General features: G+C 46.1%; 1 pseudogene; it reads left to right on the top strand.

Moving 5' to 3' along the window:
* Nucleotides 1–830: 830 nt before the first annotated feature.
* On the top strand, nt 831–16,759 carry LOC147685449 (uncharacterized; annotated as a pseudogene).
* Nucleotides 16,760–17,925: the final 1,166 nt, after the last annotated feature.

The following is a 17,925-nucleotide window of genomic DNA, read 5'->3' as shown; positions in this document are numbered from 1 at the left end:
CATGTAGGTGAGTGAGGTCGATGGCCACCTTATCTATTTTAGATTCCAGCGATGTGCGAGTCTGATGAACTGTTTCTTCCAGTCGTTCCATTGCGGCAAGAACCGCATCCAGTTTATTTGTGGCTTGATCCTCGTGTCCCTGTTTTGACATTTTGTCCGATTTAGGCTTGGGCGGCAGTGGTGGGGCCTAAGCACTCCCGTCCCAGTCCATGCACGGGTGCCACCCAACATGAGTTGCAGAGGTCACGCACCTGCACTGCCTCATGTACAGCAGGACCCCAGTCCAGTGTCGCCAGGTCGCCAGGTCGTGTTGATGTCAGTGGGCCGCACCTAGCATCTACTTTACAGCCCAAGATGCCAGCCGTGAGGGCGCCTCTGCCTCATACAGGTGTCTCTTCCGTGGCGCAACCCCCTTCCACACCTCACAGCTATGCAGGGCTCGCCAGGTAGTGGTTCACATTCACGCCTCAGTGATGGGTCAGGTACAATCCACATTAGTAATATGTCTATCTGTGGGTGTCAGCAAAACCCACCACAGGTGACCTTCTAGACAACCTTCACGGGGAGTCTCAGTCACAGCACACCAAATCAGAAACGTGCCTGTGCCAGCAGTCCAGCACCCGCTAGCATACCAATGTGTGCCTCTTCACCGCCAGAGACTGCGGGGCACCACGTGACAAGATGGCGGTCCAGCACCCACGCAGCGCCAACTTAGGGGAACACAGGCACCGTTGTATTCAGCTGTAGGGCGGGACAGTTGCAATCCTCACATGAGTGTCTTCACCAGGCTCACTCGGGGGTGCCAGCAGTGTGCTCTTTAGCACTCAGCCATGAGTGGGCTTCAGTATTCCCACGCCGCAGTCAGCAGTGCCATGAGCAGTATCAAAGGGGATAGCGGCCCTACAGGTAGGGACCAGTGTCTCGCAAGCAGGCAGCTACTCGACAGGGGCTCACCGTATTAGATCGAGCAATGGCAGCATCAGCTCACTGGGAAGAGGTATCGCCCAGCAGTCGTCTGGCAACTCCGTGACGGCCAGCAGTTGGTTTGCAGGGCGTACTCGGCGGTTATTTGCGAGCGGTGCAACCGGGGGTCTCAGCCATGCTACGCTGCACAACGATGGATGCCCGTTAAAATGACAACAGGGCAGGCAGTCACAGAGATCTCCTGCATGCGGGGGATGGACTCACCCCGATCTCGCTGTAACAGCCACAGCAGTGTAAAGGGCCCAGGTGGCAGCCACATCTGCCATATTCGTTGCGGCAGTCAATAGTGGACCGGGGGGGGGGGAGGTGCCACGTATTGAGTTTACGCAGACCATCCGGCCGGGGCTCCAGTCCCGCCCAGCCACCCGCCAATGGCCAAGCACTCGGAGGCAGGGTGCACGGCCACAGGCATCTTCCTCCCGCTGGGGATTTCACACCACAGCGGTGCCGTGAGGGAAACGGCTACTCGGGCAGTCCGGGCAGCGCCACCACCCACAATCGATCAGTCCCCTCTCACTGCAGCAGCCACTCCAGGAGTCTCATGTGTCTGAGGCAGGTAGGTGACGTTGTAGGAACCTCGCCATCCAGCAGTCAGTGTCCAGCCAGGCGGCAGCAGGGCAAGCGGCCATAGCCCACCTCCACCGGATCAGCACAACTGCGCCATGTTTTGCGGCCCTATGGGCGGAGTTAAGCCCCGGGTTCGCATAGCCCATGCCAGCCGTAGGGTTCGTGTGTAGGGCGGCCCACCTGAACAAAGTCCGCGGATCAGGGCGCGGGCAAGATGTAACTCACAGTGGAGGTTCGGGCGGCAATCCTAACTGAGTTTCGCCCAGCACGGGCCCCCACAGTCGGATACATTCAAAGATCAGGGCCTGTGAATTGGAGCCTCCGGCTGAGCTTCATTTGGACACATCTACTTCCATTGCAGCCGTAGCCACGCCCCTCTTGCATGATATAACTGTTAGTTGCTACTTTTTTTAAAAACTAAATTTCACTACCTTTCTTCTCTCGACTTTTGATCTACAAGCGACTATTGCACTAGTTGTAATTAGCTGCCTTGAATTACCCTGCATTAAAGTTGCACTAAAGAAATCTCTTAATTTCAAATAATAAATAAATCACAACCACCTTGAATTCCATCCAGAGCGTAGTAACCTGTCTTTTTCCAAACATGTCAGGGGCGAAGTGAGCTAAAGAGCGATGGTGAATTCAACCCAGATATGTGACTGGGGGGGTGAGTTATAATGGAAAATGAGAGGAACCCCTTAAAGCCAAAGGAATAGAGTTCCATACAACAGTATCACAGAGAAGATATCCTTTGGACTAAACTCTAAGCCAAACCAATACTACTTACCACATCCTCCACTGCTCCCAATGATCTCACAAACTCAAACCACTTATCAATCACTATGCACATGAGGGGTTTGTAATAGTAAGCCCAAGGTTTCAATACAAAATTATAAAAAATAGATCTATTTATTGATCATGGTAGCAAAAGGAATACATAAAAAAACATGAATCACTTCATGAGTTAAAAACAATCTAATGTACTTAATTTAAAAACACAGGGGCATATTATCAAGGGGGTTTATCTCCGCTTTTTTGGCTTTAAAAGCCAAGAAAGCGGAGATAAAATTATCTCCCTATTACCTAGCTGTCGCTAACACCAGTTAGCGACAGCTAGTAGGAGATAACGACCATCTTGGGCCCCGCTTTGCATGTCAGTGTAATTTATCACTAATGACATGCAAAGTGGGCATGCCAAGATGTTAGCGACTGGAAACAGTCGCTAACATCGCTATCTCCTATTACCAACTTTTGGAGATATTCGCCCTAAGCGCGAATATCTCCAAAAGCTAACACCTGCCCCATAGCAGTTCTTAGCCATGTTATCCAATGGTAGGTGGATAACAGGGCTAAGAGCATTAGCTCGGTAATGCATGAATATCGCTGACTTTTCAGCGATATTCATGCATTTTGGCCGATTTTTATCGCTTAGGAGATAAACCTTGATAATAGCAAGGTTCCTAAGCGATAAAAATCGCCGCAGCTCAGCGATAGAAATATTGCCGCTAAGCCAACATAGCGATAATTATCGCTAGTTGTTGGTAATATGCCCCACACTTTGTTAATCGTAGCACTTGGTAGATGGATTCACAAACGTTATTACTAATGTTCGTCTGTGACAAGGCTAACACAAAATCTGTGACAAGATGGTGTAATAACTTATTCCATCCAAACGCGTTGACGCTTCATGACATAACCTGTGGAAAGGCTGGAACTACAGATCACTAATTAATTCTACATTACCGGGTTCTAGCGTTTATTATTGTGTTACCACGGCTGTGTGGCTTGTCTATGACAAAGTGTATTGTCTCTTGTGTTTACTCTCTCTTGTTAGGCTGTATTGTCTGTGTATTGTACCATATTTTCATTAACTACTTACAGATTTTGTGTTAGTCTTGTCACAGATTTTGTGTTAGCGTTGTCACAGACGAACATTAGTAATAACTATTTTCATCAAAACACGTTGACGCTTCATGACATAATCCGTGGAAAGGCTGGAACTATAGATCACTAATTACTTCTACAGTATCGGGTTCTAGCGTTTATTATTGTGCTACCATGGATGTGTGGTTTGCCTAAAGGATTCCTTCTCTGTGATACTGGGGGTGAATGCCTGAAAATTTTCAGCACTCCCTCCATCATCTCATTGTGTTTGCTTTGTTCGCCCTAAGTTGGCAGGGTATGCCCAGACGTTGGTCCCTTGCTCACTTTGCCACTGGATTCAAGCTAGCCTGGCTGATAAGGGTTGTTACCCGGAAACCGGTCCCAGGATACTTGTTTCCGTTACAGGGAAGAACTGGCTTGTCAGTTCAGGATGGCCTGTTCCAATTAGGCACAGATTCAAGACTGATTTGCATATAGCTGGGTCTGAAGTGAGGTGGTGAAGTGAGCTAAAGAACTATGTTGGATTCAACCCAGATCTGTGACTGGGGGTGAGTGTCTGAAAAGTTTCAGCGCTCCGTCCGTCATCTTCTTGTGTTTGCACCACTCAGGGGTAGTTCAAACAAAAAGAAGGATATATGTATCTACCTGGTTGACTACCTTACTCATTTTGCCAGATTTGATTTAAATAGTCTACTCTGGGTCCTGTAGAGAGAGTGGATGGGGGAAAAGCTTGTTTGTTATACTGAGGGAATGAGTTTACCCTGGAGTAGATGGGAACAGATTTTAAACTAAGACTCTTCTGAGGTTGGGGCTTTACCTTTAAAAAGGAAGTAGGTGGCCCATTTACTATTTAAAGTAAAGTTGGAGGGATTGATACCGTGGACAATACTTTATCTACTTTGGAGGCTGCATGACCTCCTTAATAAATATTCTTGAGGGCTGTGAGAAAAAGGGTACTGCCCAATGGGCCCAATTTCGAGATTATTGCTTTAATATTTAGGGAGTCATAGAAATCTAAGTTGACAAGTGTACACTTCTCTTGTAGTGCAGCAAATGATAAGGACATGTTACCTGCATATAAATCTTAAACTAGGGCGATCCACGTAGCAGCCCAATCTAAACACAAAGCCTGGAGGCTAGATGTAAGAAACTTCTTACTATTCCATAAAGAGATTGGTGTGGATTTGTTAATGTTGGAAGCCTGAATTTTGTCCACCATTAATAGGATTTTAATTGTATTTTTAAGGATGTTATTGAAGTGGACAACATTGTGGAGTGACAAAGTCAGATTTGCCAATAAAGGGAATGGGTAGCTAATATATCTTTCAATATTGAGCCACGGAGACACATTGGGGGGTTAGAATTCCAGCTGCTGGATACCTTGAACTGCTAGGCACGACGTCTGATAATTAAACCAGTCTGGGAGGTTCCAGCCCCCTGTCTTACTTGGAGGCTTGAGTTTCTTGAAACTCATTCTAGGTTTCCTCTTAGTCCACAGGAATTCAGCGCATAATTTGACAACTGTTTTTGTTTTGCATTTTTTTTAAACAGTTTTATATAGAGCGAATCCGTCCCAAAGGTATTGAGCACCAGTTACATTACACAAGGGCACATTCATTTTTTGTAGGCAATGGGATATTAAGTGATTTGCCCAGAATCGTAGGATGTTGAGCCAATGCTAAGACTCAAACCCAGTTCCCCTGTTCCAAAGTTAGCAACTCTGTTTGTTACTCCACACCCTCCCGCTGTTGAAAAAAGGATTTGGTTAAGCAGATTGGGGACAAGCTGGACAGAAAATTAACTCATCATCATTTTCAAAGTTTCTAATATACCCCACCATGAAATATTTTTGGGAGACCAAGCCATTACAAGGACTTTCATTTTTTTGACTGTATTATGCTCATTCTGGGATATAGATTCAGATAAATTCTTTCCGAATCAAATTTCCAACGATTTGATACATTTTGATTACCTTTGGAATTGTGAGTTTCTCAGACAGGATCGATTACAATGGGCAATGAGGGGCAAGCCCTCTGTTTTGTCCTTATTCAAAGAGTATCCTGAAAAAAAGAGAAATTGTACTAATGATGTCCAAAATGGCAGGTATAGCAGCATCAGGGCTTCTGTAAATATTAAAATGTAATCCATTTTAAAGACCAAATTCTCAAATTTTAATAAAGAAATGTCAGAAGATTCATTCAACATCAGTATCAGGTGGTCCATGGCTAGTGAAAAAAGCAGCGGTGAGAGCAGACAGCCCTGATGAGGGTACCGAAGCTGATATCCCCCCATTGACTCTAATTGTCACGGAAGGGTTTGCATTCAAAGACATGGCCATTTTGATGTAAGAATCCTCCAGGTTAAACCTATGTAAGGCTCCCTCCAGAAACGGCCATGACACCTTATCAAAGACTTTCTCTGCATCCAGGGCTATAGCAGTTGCAGCGGAAGCTTGTGGTAAGGATGATTTTTCTATAATGTGGCAAGACATCCAAATATTGTTGCATGCTAATCTGCCTTTGATGAAACCGGTCTGAGTGGGATGGATTAACTGGGTAATCATGCGGGTGAGCCGAGATGCCAGGATTTTTGCATAGATTTTGGCATCCATGTTTATTAATGGGATTGGTCGGAAATTCTTTGGATTAGAAGGATACTTCCTCTCTTTGGGGATTACTACAATAGTGGCTTCTGTGGTGGTGCCCGAGACCTCTCCTGAGGAAGCAGAGTGGTTTAGTATGGTCTCTAAATGGTCCATAATTGTGGATTCAAAAGTTTTCTAAAAAAGTTATGGAAAAGCCATCCAGACTGGGGGCCTTCCAGGATGCGAAGAGTTTAATTGCTTTCTGGATCTCGCTGGTTTGTTTAGTTTCATGCTGTCCTTGTCAGAAATGTATTTTATTGGCAGAGTCTGAAGAAAATTGAGACAAATATCTTTTGTAGTGGAAACTAAGGGGGAGTATAATTGGGTATAGAATTTCTGAAAATTGTTCAGAATATCATTCTTCTTGGTATTAGTTGAGCCACGGGGGTCTTTAAATGTTAGAAATTATGGAGGAGATTATTTTAAATTCTAAGTAGGCGGCTAAAGATTTTCCCACTTTGTTCAGGTAAAGCAGTTTTTTACCTTTTATTTATTGAACCCATGGGGGAGCGCTTGCTGATTATTTTGTTATATGCATAATTTAAGTTTTCTTAGTATGGTAAGTGCCAAGAGGTCTATTGAACGTTTGACTATTATTTCCTGGGATTTTATATCAGTCAACAATTTGTCCAAGGCAGATTTGATTTGATTTTTGTTTTTTAACATACAATTAATCATTTGGCCTCTTAAAAAACATTTCAATGTGTCCCAAAGGATGACCGAGGAGAAGACTATGAAGGCATTGTCCTATATTTGGGCTGAGAGGGCAAAATCTTAAGAGAACTTGAGACAGCAGCATGATCAGAAATGATAATTGGCTCAATCGAGGAGGCTGAAGTGTCTTGTAGGAGGGAATTGTCAACCCAAATGTAATCGGTTCTTGAAGTACTGAGTGGGGGAGAAAAGAGGGTGAAGTCCTTACTGGTGGGGTTATGTTATGGATCCTCAACTCGTCCACGAGGCCATGAGAAGTACACAGTGCTCGCGTGGCAAATAGCAAACACTGAGGGACACTTTTATCAAGAATTTGTGCCACCGCAAAGTCACGCAAAGAGGTGTAAAGTCTTGATAACATACTTAGGGACAGATTTACAAGGCCCTAGCACCAATTTTTTGCGTCCCTATTCCCATGTTAAAAATGACGCAAAAGTGGCGCAAGGGCCTTGAGAATAAACCCCTTACTTTTTAGCGTGCTGTTAAGTTGCCCTTAAAGTAGTGCAAATAGCGCTATATGTGGCTTTGCTTTGAGCTTCTTTTCCTCAAGTAGCATTCAATGGGTGGCACTGGGAGCTCCCACGCTACCATCCATGCCTCAGTGTTTGCTTTTTGCCACCGGGCTATGATGGCAAGCCATCTCCTGGCCTCATCTTTTCTCCACAAACTTCTGCTGGAGTCCACCTACTCGGAGTCTGCAGGAACTCTTTTCCACAAATATAAACAGGGAAGGGCTGGCCGTAGCGGGCGCCTGGGCGTTTCCCAGGTGAGCTGAAAGGGCGGGGTCCGTTTTGTTACTGGGGGCCAGTTTTGCAGCAGTGCTGCAAACAAAATCGGCCCCTTGTAACAAAAGCGCATGCAGCAGCAGTGTTCCCGCAAGCCCCCCTCCTCTCTCTCAGGGACCGGGCGGAACAAATTGCCAGGGCTGGTTTGCGAACATGAACTGTTAATATAGTTAGCATGCCACTTTCCTAGTCATTGGCGCCATCCTTACTTAAGATTTTTTAAATAAACGCGCAAACTGTGCTTCTGTAATTAAGTCGTTCGACTGATAAGAAGCGAGGACTTGCGCCATTAATAAGGGTGATTTCCATATTTCATGTCCAAACATTCGGTGGCTGTTGCAATTCAACTTCCCAGCGGCTGCTTCAAAATGATCATTAATGGTTGATAATTACATGCACAATCTTTGTCCGAACATGCCTGCCATAAATACATCCTACTAAAAACATCAGCTACCTGCCATGCCTCTTTTGTAGATTAGATCATGTCATTATCCCATATGACGTTATCGAAGCAATTATACACACCGGGGAAATAAAACTAGTTTTTCACCACATATAGCATGAATTCTTATTAATGGAAGACATTAATTGCTGGCTATCACCCAAGCTGGGTAATGTTGATCTTCTTTAGTGCGTCCACTGCAAGAGCTGTTTTTCACAGAGGGGCGCTCAGTGGCTAGCCAGTGTGGCATGGGCCCTAGTGCAGAGAAGGAAATGGCCCCGGGTGCTGTTCGAATTGTTGAATCCAGCAATAATCAGGAATGAGTGCGCTTCTCTGGCATCTGAACCCTGGTGCCACTGCGCGCGCTGCACCTGTTGAAGCTACACCCCTGCGCAACTTAACACTGCATTATTGTAGCATTTCATTTGTGTTGGAAAATTGATGGGGGGCATGTTTTTAATTGTTTTTTTGTATTCGTTTTCTAACAAGCAAACAGAAAAGCACAGTGAAGCAGCCAGCAAGTCAGAATACCATTAGTAAAAATATCGTTTGCCAGAATGTGTTGTGGTTTGCAACACTTTTTTAGAAAACATTTAAAGAAAATAGGGGGCAGATGTATCATGCCTTTTGCGACTCGCAAAGGCCGAAATTGGCAGAATTTCGGCCTTTGCGACTCGCAAAAGGCATTTTTGCATTTTTTCATGCATCAAAAAATCGCAAAATAAGGAATCGCAATGATTTGCGATTCCTTATTTTGCTTAAGCATTTAAGGAATCGCAAATTTTGCGATTCCTTAAATGATATGTATGTAACTTTTTGAAATAGCGAATTTGTGTTAAGAAATCACAAATTACCACCAACTTGTAGTTGGTGGTAATTTGCGATTTCTTGTAAAAATGCCCTATTTGGCATTTGTGAGGGTGGCATGTGACACATATACATGCCCATATGGCATGAATGTGTGCCACATGCACACACACATGTAAATTTCAGAGGTGCAGCAGGGTGTCTTTGAGACACCCCTGCACCCTTGAAATAATTCTCAAATTGCGATTAGCAAATTGCGAATTTGCAATTTGAGAATTATTGCACTATCATTCCTATGGGCCTCCTGGCCCATAGGAATGCATTGGAAATTATTCCTTATTTGCGAATTCGCAAAATGCGAATTCGCAAATAAAGAATATTAAGGAATCGCTAAGAAATAGCGATTTTGTACATACATTCCATTTTGAGAATTCTGAATAGCGATTCGCAAAAGATCGCTATTTATAACTCGCAAATCGGAATCTTGATACATCTGCCCCTAGATTTCTTAATACCGACTCAAAAGGGAGGATATTTTTGTGAACAATTTTTAGGGGCACTATTTTGCTGAGAGACAATATTTTGGTTGCAATATTCTGGTAACGTAACCTCTGTAGTTCATGAAAGGATCTGGCATCATTTTTACATATCTTCTGGTGATGTTGGCAGTACGACTGGTACCTGAATGATTATATGTTCTCCTGCATCCTGCATCCATTATTTTTCGGAACGGTGGATCATATGCAAGACTTTTTAATGTATTCATATGACAATTTTATCAGATGTGCACCAAGGAGTGTAGCTGTGCGATGTCCACGTGGTCACTCCCATGTCCTCAGACTGGTCTCCAGCCATTTCCAAAGCGATGCGTAATTTTTTTGCTATTTAATTATTGTTATTTTGTTAATAGACATAGTAATACAACAGGTTCCAGTTCAGCTAAACCGGCACCCGATACAGTCACAATACATGTTGATACATAGGTGACAGTATAATCAATTTTTGTCATAGAGCTGCAATGGGACATTTCCTACACCCCTAAATCCCATCATTATTTCAGATATTAGTCCACATCATTCTTTCTGCGATATGTAACACAGTGTAAGTCTATTCCACATTTTCCGTTTGTCCCTTTGGTTCGCCAGTGTCTTTGTCAACTGGGTATTGTTGATATAGGCCCCAAATGTTTTTAGGCCGGCTCTAGGGGGGGGTAATTTGTTATGTATATCGGATTGAGTGTTACAGTATAGCATATCTTTACGCCACTCATCATGGTTGAGGTGGTCCTTTAGCCCACCGCATAGCAAATCGCTGCTTTCACAATAATAAGCCTATAGCTACCAGTTTGCTGGTACTTTTTCCTAGCTTGGCAACATAGCCCAGTAATGCCATGAGTGGATCGGGTGTGAGTGCAGACCCTGGGATCTCGCTCAAAACCTAAAATATCTTCTTCGAGAACTCTAGGTTGTCTGGGCAGCCCCATGTAGGAATCTGGCATTCTGTTCTGCAAAGAGATCCATTTTGCTGTGTCATGGAGGCCGTAACGGTGAAGTCTCTCTGGGGTGTAGTATACTCTGTTAATGTATTTAAATGGATTTATCAATGTCTGCTATTTAACTATACCTGCCTGATCATGTCACAGCATGTCTGCCAGCACTTATCATCTAGCGCCTGTCCTGAGTCGTGGTGTCACTCTAATCTGGCTTTAGTCAATTGGGGCCTTTGATTTTCTTGCGCTGCCCTATATATCTTGGACACCAATTTATCTGGAATGGCATGGTGTTACGAATTATATAAGAGAGCACTGGCACCTCTAAAGGCTCCTGCAAGTCTTTCCCTAAGTGAGTCTGTAAATCATGCCTATCCCTGTAGTATTGAAATCGGGTTAGAGTAAAAATTTCAGTGACATCAGCGGATATTTCTTCCCAGTCCTGCATCAACCCCTCCTTAAAGAGGTCACCCATTTCATTTATGTCTATTTTTTTGTAGTGAAAGCCTGGGCCCATGTTTTAATGGTCTAAAAGTGGAAATAGATATACCCAGCTAAGGGAATCGAATGCCCTATCCATATCTGCCAGTAAGAGTGCAGCTTGTTTGCCCATTCCCTGGATGGTGGCTATGGCAATGTGCGCAGCGAATATTATGGTGTGTGGCTCTCTGGGGCATAAAACCATCCTGGTCGGGGTGAACCAGGGTTGTGATATGGGGTTGGAGTAGATTGGCCAACTCTTTCGCCAGGATTTTGGCCTCAAAATTCAATAGTGAAATAGGACGATATGTAGAGTAGGGATGGAGTCTTCCACCTCCAAGATTCTGGTCTCCGTCGCCGTGATGTGCTCCACTGCGTTCCATAAATCCTGCAGCAGGAGCATGACATCTGAGCCCACTGCCCCAATTTTTGCATTCAGGACATCCCTAGACTGCGTTATGGCCGCCATAATGGCAGCATTGTCTGGCATGCCCCCTGTTCGGCCACTTTGCCTCCCCGGCCCGGTGAATTAGTCCAGCGTGCTCTGCTTGGCGGAGCGTGCTGCAGTTTTATCCCTTGTCATGCAATTTGTGCTCTTTCAAAATGGCTGCACCACTAGTCCTATCACAATCACCGGACAACATGACCGCCCTCAAGCTTGCCACCCGGAAGCACCACCAACTGATCCGCGCCACTAAGAAGACTGCATTCAAGGACCAGCTGGACAACAACGCGCACAATTGCAAGGAACTCTTCAACATCGTCAAAGAGCTCTCCAACCCCAACACCGGAAACAATGACATCACCCCATCGCAAGACCTCTGCGACTCCCTCGCCTCCTACTTCCACAACAAGATCGCAGACATACACAACAGCTTCAGCACTCAACCGACGCACGCCACAACCGAACCACCGCCCCCCACCACCACCCTCTGCGCCTGGACTCCGATCAGCACAGATGACACCATCCGCATGATGAACTCCATCCACTCTGGATCTCCGACCGACCCCTGCCCTCACCACGTCTTCAACAAGGCCGACGCGGTCATCGCACCACACCTGCGGGACATCATCAACACCTCCTTTGACACCGCCACCTTCCCGGAGAGCTGGAAGCACGCCGAACTCAGAGCCCTACTGAAGAAACCTACAGCGGACCCCACCGAACTCAAGAATTACCGCCCCATCTCGCTCCTCCCGTTCCCAGCCAAAGTCATCGAGAAGACCGTCAACAAGCAGCTGGCCGCCTTCCTCGAGATGAATGAATCCCTCGACCCCTCACAGTCTGGCTTCCGAGCCAACCACAGCAGCGAGACCGCCCTCATCGCTGCCACCGACGACATCCGAGCCCTGAAGGACAACGGAGAAACAGGAGCCCTCATCCTCCTAGACCTCTCTGCGGCATTCAACACTGTCTGCCACCGCACCCTAGTGCAGCGCCTCAGCAACGTCGGAATCCAGGAGAAGGCACTGGAATGGATCATCTCCTTCCTTGACGGAAGAACACAGAGAGCCCGTCTACCAACGTACAAGTCAGAGGCCACCGAAGTCATCTGCGGCGTCCCTCAAGGATCCTCGCTGAGCCCCACCCTCTTCAACGTCTACATGAGCCCCATCGCGGCCATCGCACGCCAACACAACCTCAACATCATCTCCTACGCTGACGACACCCAGCTGATCCTCTCCCTGACCAACGACCCAGCCACCGCCAGAGCCAACCTTCACAAAGGGATGAAAGACGTAGCCCAGTGGATGACGACCAGCCGCCTGAAACTGAACTCAGACAAGACGGAAGTCCTCATCCTGGGTTCCTCGCCCTCCGCCTGGGACGACTCCTGGTGGCCCCCTGCCCTGGGCAGCGCACCCAAACCGACAGACCACGCACGCAACCTGGGCTTCATCTTGGACTCCTCCCTCACCATGACCAGACAAGTCAACGCCGTCTCCTCGTCATGCTTCAACATCCTGCGCATGCTACGGAAGATCTTCCGGTGGATCCCCACCGAGACCAGGAAGACGGTCACCCAGGCCCTCGTCACCAGCCGACTGGACTACGGCAACGCCCTCTACGCCGGAACCACCGCCAAGCTCCAGAAGAGACTCCAGTGGATCCAGAATGCCTCAGCCAGACTCATCCTCGACATCCCACGACACAGCCACATCTCCGGACATCTGAGAGACCTGCATTGGCTCCCCGTCAACAAAAGAATCACCTTCCGCCTCCTCACCCACGCACACAAAGCCCTACACGATCAAGGCCCGAGCTACCTCAACAACCGCATCAACTTCTACGCTCCCAAACGACATCTCCGTTCAGCCAGCCACGCCATCGCCACCGTCCCCCGCATCCAAAGAACGACAACAGGAGGAAGGTCCTTCTCTTACCTGGCCGCCAAGACCTGGAACTCCCTCCCGACCGACCTGCGCCTGACCCAAGACCACCTCTCCTTCAGGAAGAAGCTCAAGACCTGGCTATTCGAGCAGTAGCAGCACTCCCCCTCCCCCTAGCGCCTTGAGACCCTCCGGGTAAGTAGTGCGCTATATAAATGTCCATGATTGATTGATTGATTGAATCTGGCTGATGATTCCCGCTTATGTAGATTGAGTTGTGAAGAGCTTCGTACCCTGCCTGGTCTATGGACCAGTGTCGTCTCTGAGCAGGATCACTCAAGCATCCCGGGCTCGGGCGGAGACCCCCTGTCCACAAGCTGCACCGAGCACTAACCTGGTCTCCTCCAGAGACATATGTGTCCCCCCTAATCGGTGCCCCACTGTCCACTTAGCTGTCACTCCCTCCAGCCAGGAGTAGTATGCTGTCAGGCCCACTCTGATGACCAATACCAGAAGGATGTAGCAGGTGCAGCTTTCCTCTAAGCAACCATCTACGACGGGGACCAGCCCTCACCAAATCATCTCCCTCGCCACTAATCCGTAATCCGCAATGTGCAATCCTCTAGGGGGATAGCAAAGTGTTTATAAAGTGTCAGCAGTTAACAGCGGCAACACGCCAGCCCCGACACTCACAGCTCGCAGGTGACCAAAAAGCAAGGCAGCTCCACTGCGAGACCCCACCGCCCCTCAATGGATCCGTTCTGCGCCGCTGCCTAGGGCCTCTTCCCACCAGGCTAGGGTTGCAGCTTCACCGGACAAAATTGCTGCTTCCTCATGCCCTACACCCCCTGCCCATGCATGTGGCAGTCCACGGGGCACGTGTGAGCACCAAGCCCCGTAGATCTCCCGCCAGAGTATTGCGTGATTCCAGGCCCCATCACGACCACCAGCCCGGGATCCAGCCACCCTGCAGTCGGCCGAGGTCCGCTATGTAGCCACTAACCCCCCCCCCCGCGCGGCTGTTCTAGCTGACGAAATGGGTGTCTCCAAGAGAGGGGGTAGATCTGGAGCATGAGAATCACTCATCGGTAGACAACTAATGGCGCTACGGTCTCACCTAAAGTCACTCCACTGCCGCCTCTGCCCACAAATGGCTGCCGAGAGACCGGCTGGTCTTTAGGCAGCCCTTCTTCAAGCGGAGCACTCTAGTGCCACCGCGGGTGCAGATTACGACTGCAGCCGTCGCCCAGGAGACCCCGTCACTGCTCCACGCGCCACGTCGCCCGGACAATAGGCCGCTGCTGCCACCAACGCTGCCGCCTCAGCTCCTCCATGCACTTCGTTGTCGGTCACACTGTAAAGCTGCTAATAGAAAACGCTTTTGTGACAAAATATGTCCAGGAAAGCAGGACATGAAGAGGATAATTGGCTCAGGCTAAGTGGAGCTTGCCCAACGTGCATCCACCATGATGGATCGCTAGGCCACGTCCCCAGCAGATTTCTTGTTCGATCAGTTTGATGAAGTATATGTGAGTGATGGTCAGATAGCTAGCAAAGTCATCAGGGACTAGTGTAAATTTCTTTAGGAATGGGAAGGTATGACCTGCCTTGAAAGCTTCTGGGAAGATATATTGAGTGAGTAAAGCATTCAAAATGTGAGTAAGTTGTGTGAAAACACTCCAGGACATTACCATCAGCCTCAAGAAGCTCTTTTTATTTTGAGAGACAGGGGTTTAATAGAAGTGGGGGCAAAGGTGCCTCTTAGGTACTTCTCAGAACAAGTCCCCCTCCCCTCCAAAGCCCGGCCTTCTCCACCCATGATGACATGTTTTTTTTTCAGTTTGCAAATCTTTCTCATCATGCTGGTCAAAGTAACAGGTTGAGGAAAAATGTCTTCAATGGGATGGTAAACTCGATTGTTTGGGTGCAGTGGAGAGGTGCATCTATCAAGAGGGTTTTCAGACACCATAAGGCCTAACTCTTGTAGACACTCCAGGATTTACAGACACCAGAGGCATTGACAGAGACCGATTCTTCATTGAACAGATTAGAGAGTTATTTTCAACACCGAGTGGGGTGGAACATCTAAACGCAGTTTGCTTTGTAGTTTAGTCAGTTCAGTTCAGTAAAGTTCAGTAAATGTTTATTTTGACGATTAAAAACCATCATAAAAATACATTACACAATAAAAATTTCATAAAATTACATTTCTGAACTTTTGACAAATTAAAACTATAGAAAGTAGAAGGTACAATTCATGGAGAGGAATAATAATTTTATGCAAAGGTATGATTAATTTCTTGTTTTTCTCAGTCTTACTGCTACTTTTAAAGAGCTTATAATAGAGCATAAGGTGTGCATATCACTAGCTTTCTGTAAGAAAATCAGTGCAGCTCTTGCATGACGAAATTTCGGCTTTCTGAGGATGTCAACCAAAATTATACGCCTAGGATTTCGATAAAATGAACATAAAAGTACAAAATGAAGGGTGTTTAGTCATTATTTGTTGACCTCACCTTTTCACAGAGATATATCTTTGATGCAATTCTCTTTATTTTTTAAAGGGATGTCGTAGACAACATCCTCATACTAGTTACCCTTGCAGATGGTCAAAATCACCGGGGCAGAAACCAAATAGAGAGGCAAAGATGCCTTGTCCCAGAGACAGTGGCATTCCCATTCTTTTTAAATTTATCTATTCCCCATTGTTTGCTCCTAATGAAGCAGGTGGACGTTTTGAGAGTGCAGAAGAGGATGATAATGTTGAGAAGATGTCTAGGTATATGGGTGTTAAGAGCCTAAACATTTTGTTGTAACTATAACTGGATAACAACCAAAAGTTTATTCTTAAGAAAAGATTTTCTGGATGGACGTATGCCTCTTGAGGTTGTTGTGGATGGTCTACATTCACAACTAAGAGCTGGCTTAACAAAGCAGTAGAAGATCAGTAAATAAAGGTGAAATTGGAGCCGACCATGGATACATTGAAATCCAATGAGAATTGTGAGTATGAGGTGTCTATAACCGTAGCAAAAAATGCCTTTGTAACTCGTTTCATGAACAGCTGTCAAATGTGTCATCATACTTGCCACGAATTGCAGAAGATAATTAAAAGCGCAAATATTAAGTGATGGATATGTTTCTCCAATGCCGGGTCTGTCATGGTAGATGGACTTGGAATGTTCACTTTGATCAGAAACACATATAGGTTTATGAAACTCAGATTGAAAGGGGAACTTACCAAGAATCAAAGGAAAACTACCATAAAAGAGGAAGAGGTCATGACCGCTAAGAAATATTCAAACAGCTGAATAAGGATCTTGCTGGTGTTGAAGAAACTGCTGTTGATCTCATTGGGTAGTTAACCGATTGCCTCCAGAGATAAGGGGGAAATTGCCCTGAAACCTAACCTGCTCTCAGTGCCATACCACATCGATCAGCTGATTATCTCGGAGTAGGAGGAAGTCAAGCCAGGGTACATGGAGCGCATCCAGTCACTGTTGGCTGTGAAGCAACGGGCTGTGCTCATTTCCAATGTCTCCAATGCGAGGGAACTCATGACAAAAGTACACTGTAAACTGAAAGCAGAAGTAAAGAGGGTGCTTTACCAGTCTCTTCATTTGAGAAGTTAGATTGCTCATAAAAAAGAAATGTTTGCTATGTAGGTTATTTCCACACTTGTGATCCACAGAAGGACAAAACAGTGAACTTCACAATCATCTCCACCATAGTGTCCTAGAAACCAATACAGAGAATAAAATGCCACTATACCTATTTTATAAAAACAATAATAAGTTTAATGATTTACAAAACTAAATTCATTGGACCCATTTGAAAAAGGACCTCACAGATTGTGCTTTTTAGCAGCAGTAGTAAAATATACTAATGATTAAGTTGTGCAATATCTGCAAATGACTGACGATCTAATGATGCTGACAGTGATTTTTGCAGTAGTAAAATATACTAATGATTAAGTTGTGCAATATCTGCAAATGACTGACGATCTAATGATGCTGACAGTGATTTTTTTTTAATGCAGACTCCAAATTAAGACAAATAGCATGCTGTAAAATAAAAGGTTGTTTTGAGGTGCGGGGATTAGAAGTGGGGAACTGTGGGGCAGATTCACAAGCCCCTTGTGCATCCTTGCTCCGCCATTGCGTCACTTTTTTTGACGTAACGGCGGCGCAAACAATGCGGCCAGTTCACAAGGTGACTTATCAACTGAGATGTGTCAAGTTGTAAAGCCGTGCGTCACATTATACCTGCGTCAGGTATAATGTATGCAGGGTGGGCGTTCCCATACAAAAAGCCATGTAGAACTGATGCAGGGAAATTTACAACATTTCACTGCGTCACTCTACTCCTTCACTGCGTCAAAATCCCTACGCCAGCTCAGACCAGGCGTAAGGAATGACACAGGGCTCTTTGAATGGGACTCACCTATCTTTTGTGGCACATTTCTGGATTTCTGTCACTTTCACGAGCAACTCCAGCAATGTGTCACTTATGAGCCAACAGATGCATCAGAATTTCTGACACATCTGTTAATCCTTGCGCCATGGAACACTGTATTGTAAATACAGCTTCTCCATGGTGGCGCAAGGACATTTGGCGCTGGCGCAAGGAACCTGACGCATCAATGCAGATGCGTCAGGTCCTTGTAAATCTGCCCCTAAAGGAACAAAGTAGGTCAGTATTACCTGATGAAGTTATGCAGAAAGGTATTCTATCCGCATGGCACTGAGAGATTCAACTTTAAACCCTGATATGAGTCTTAGTAGACAGTTTGCCGGAT

This window comes from Lissotriton vulgaris, chromosome 10 (genome assembly GCF_964263255.1).
Source record: "Lissotriton vulgaris chromosome 10, aLisVul1.2, whole genome shotgun sequence".
NCBI classification, from domain to species: Eukaryota; Metazoa; Chordata; class Amphibia; order Caudata; family Salamandridae; genus Lissotriton; species Lissotriton vulgaris.
The sequence above is the reverse complement of the archived record's forward strand: the minus strand, read 5'-3'. Positions and strand labels throughout refer to the sequence as shown.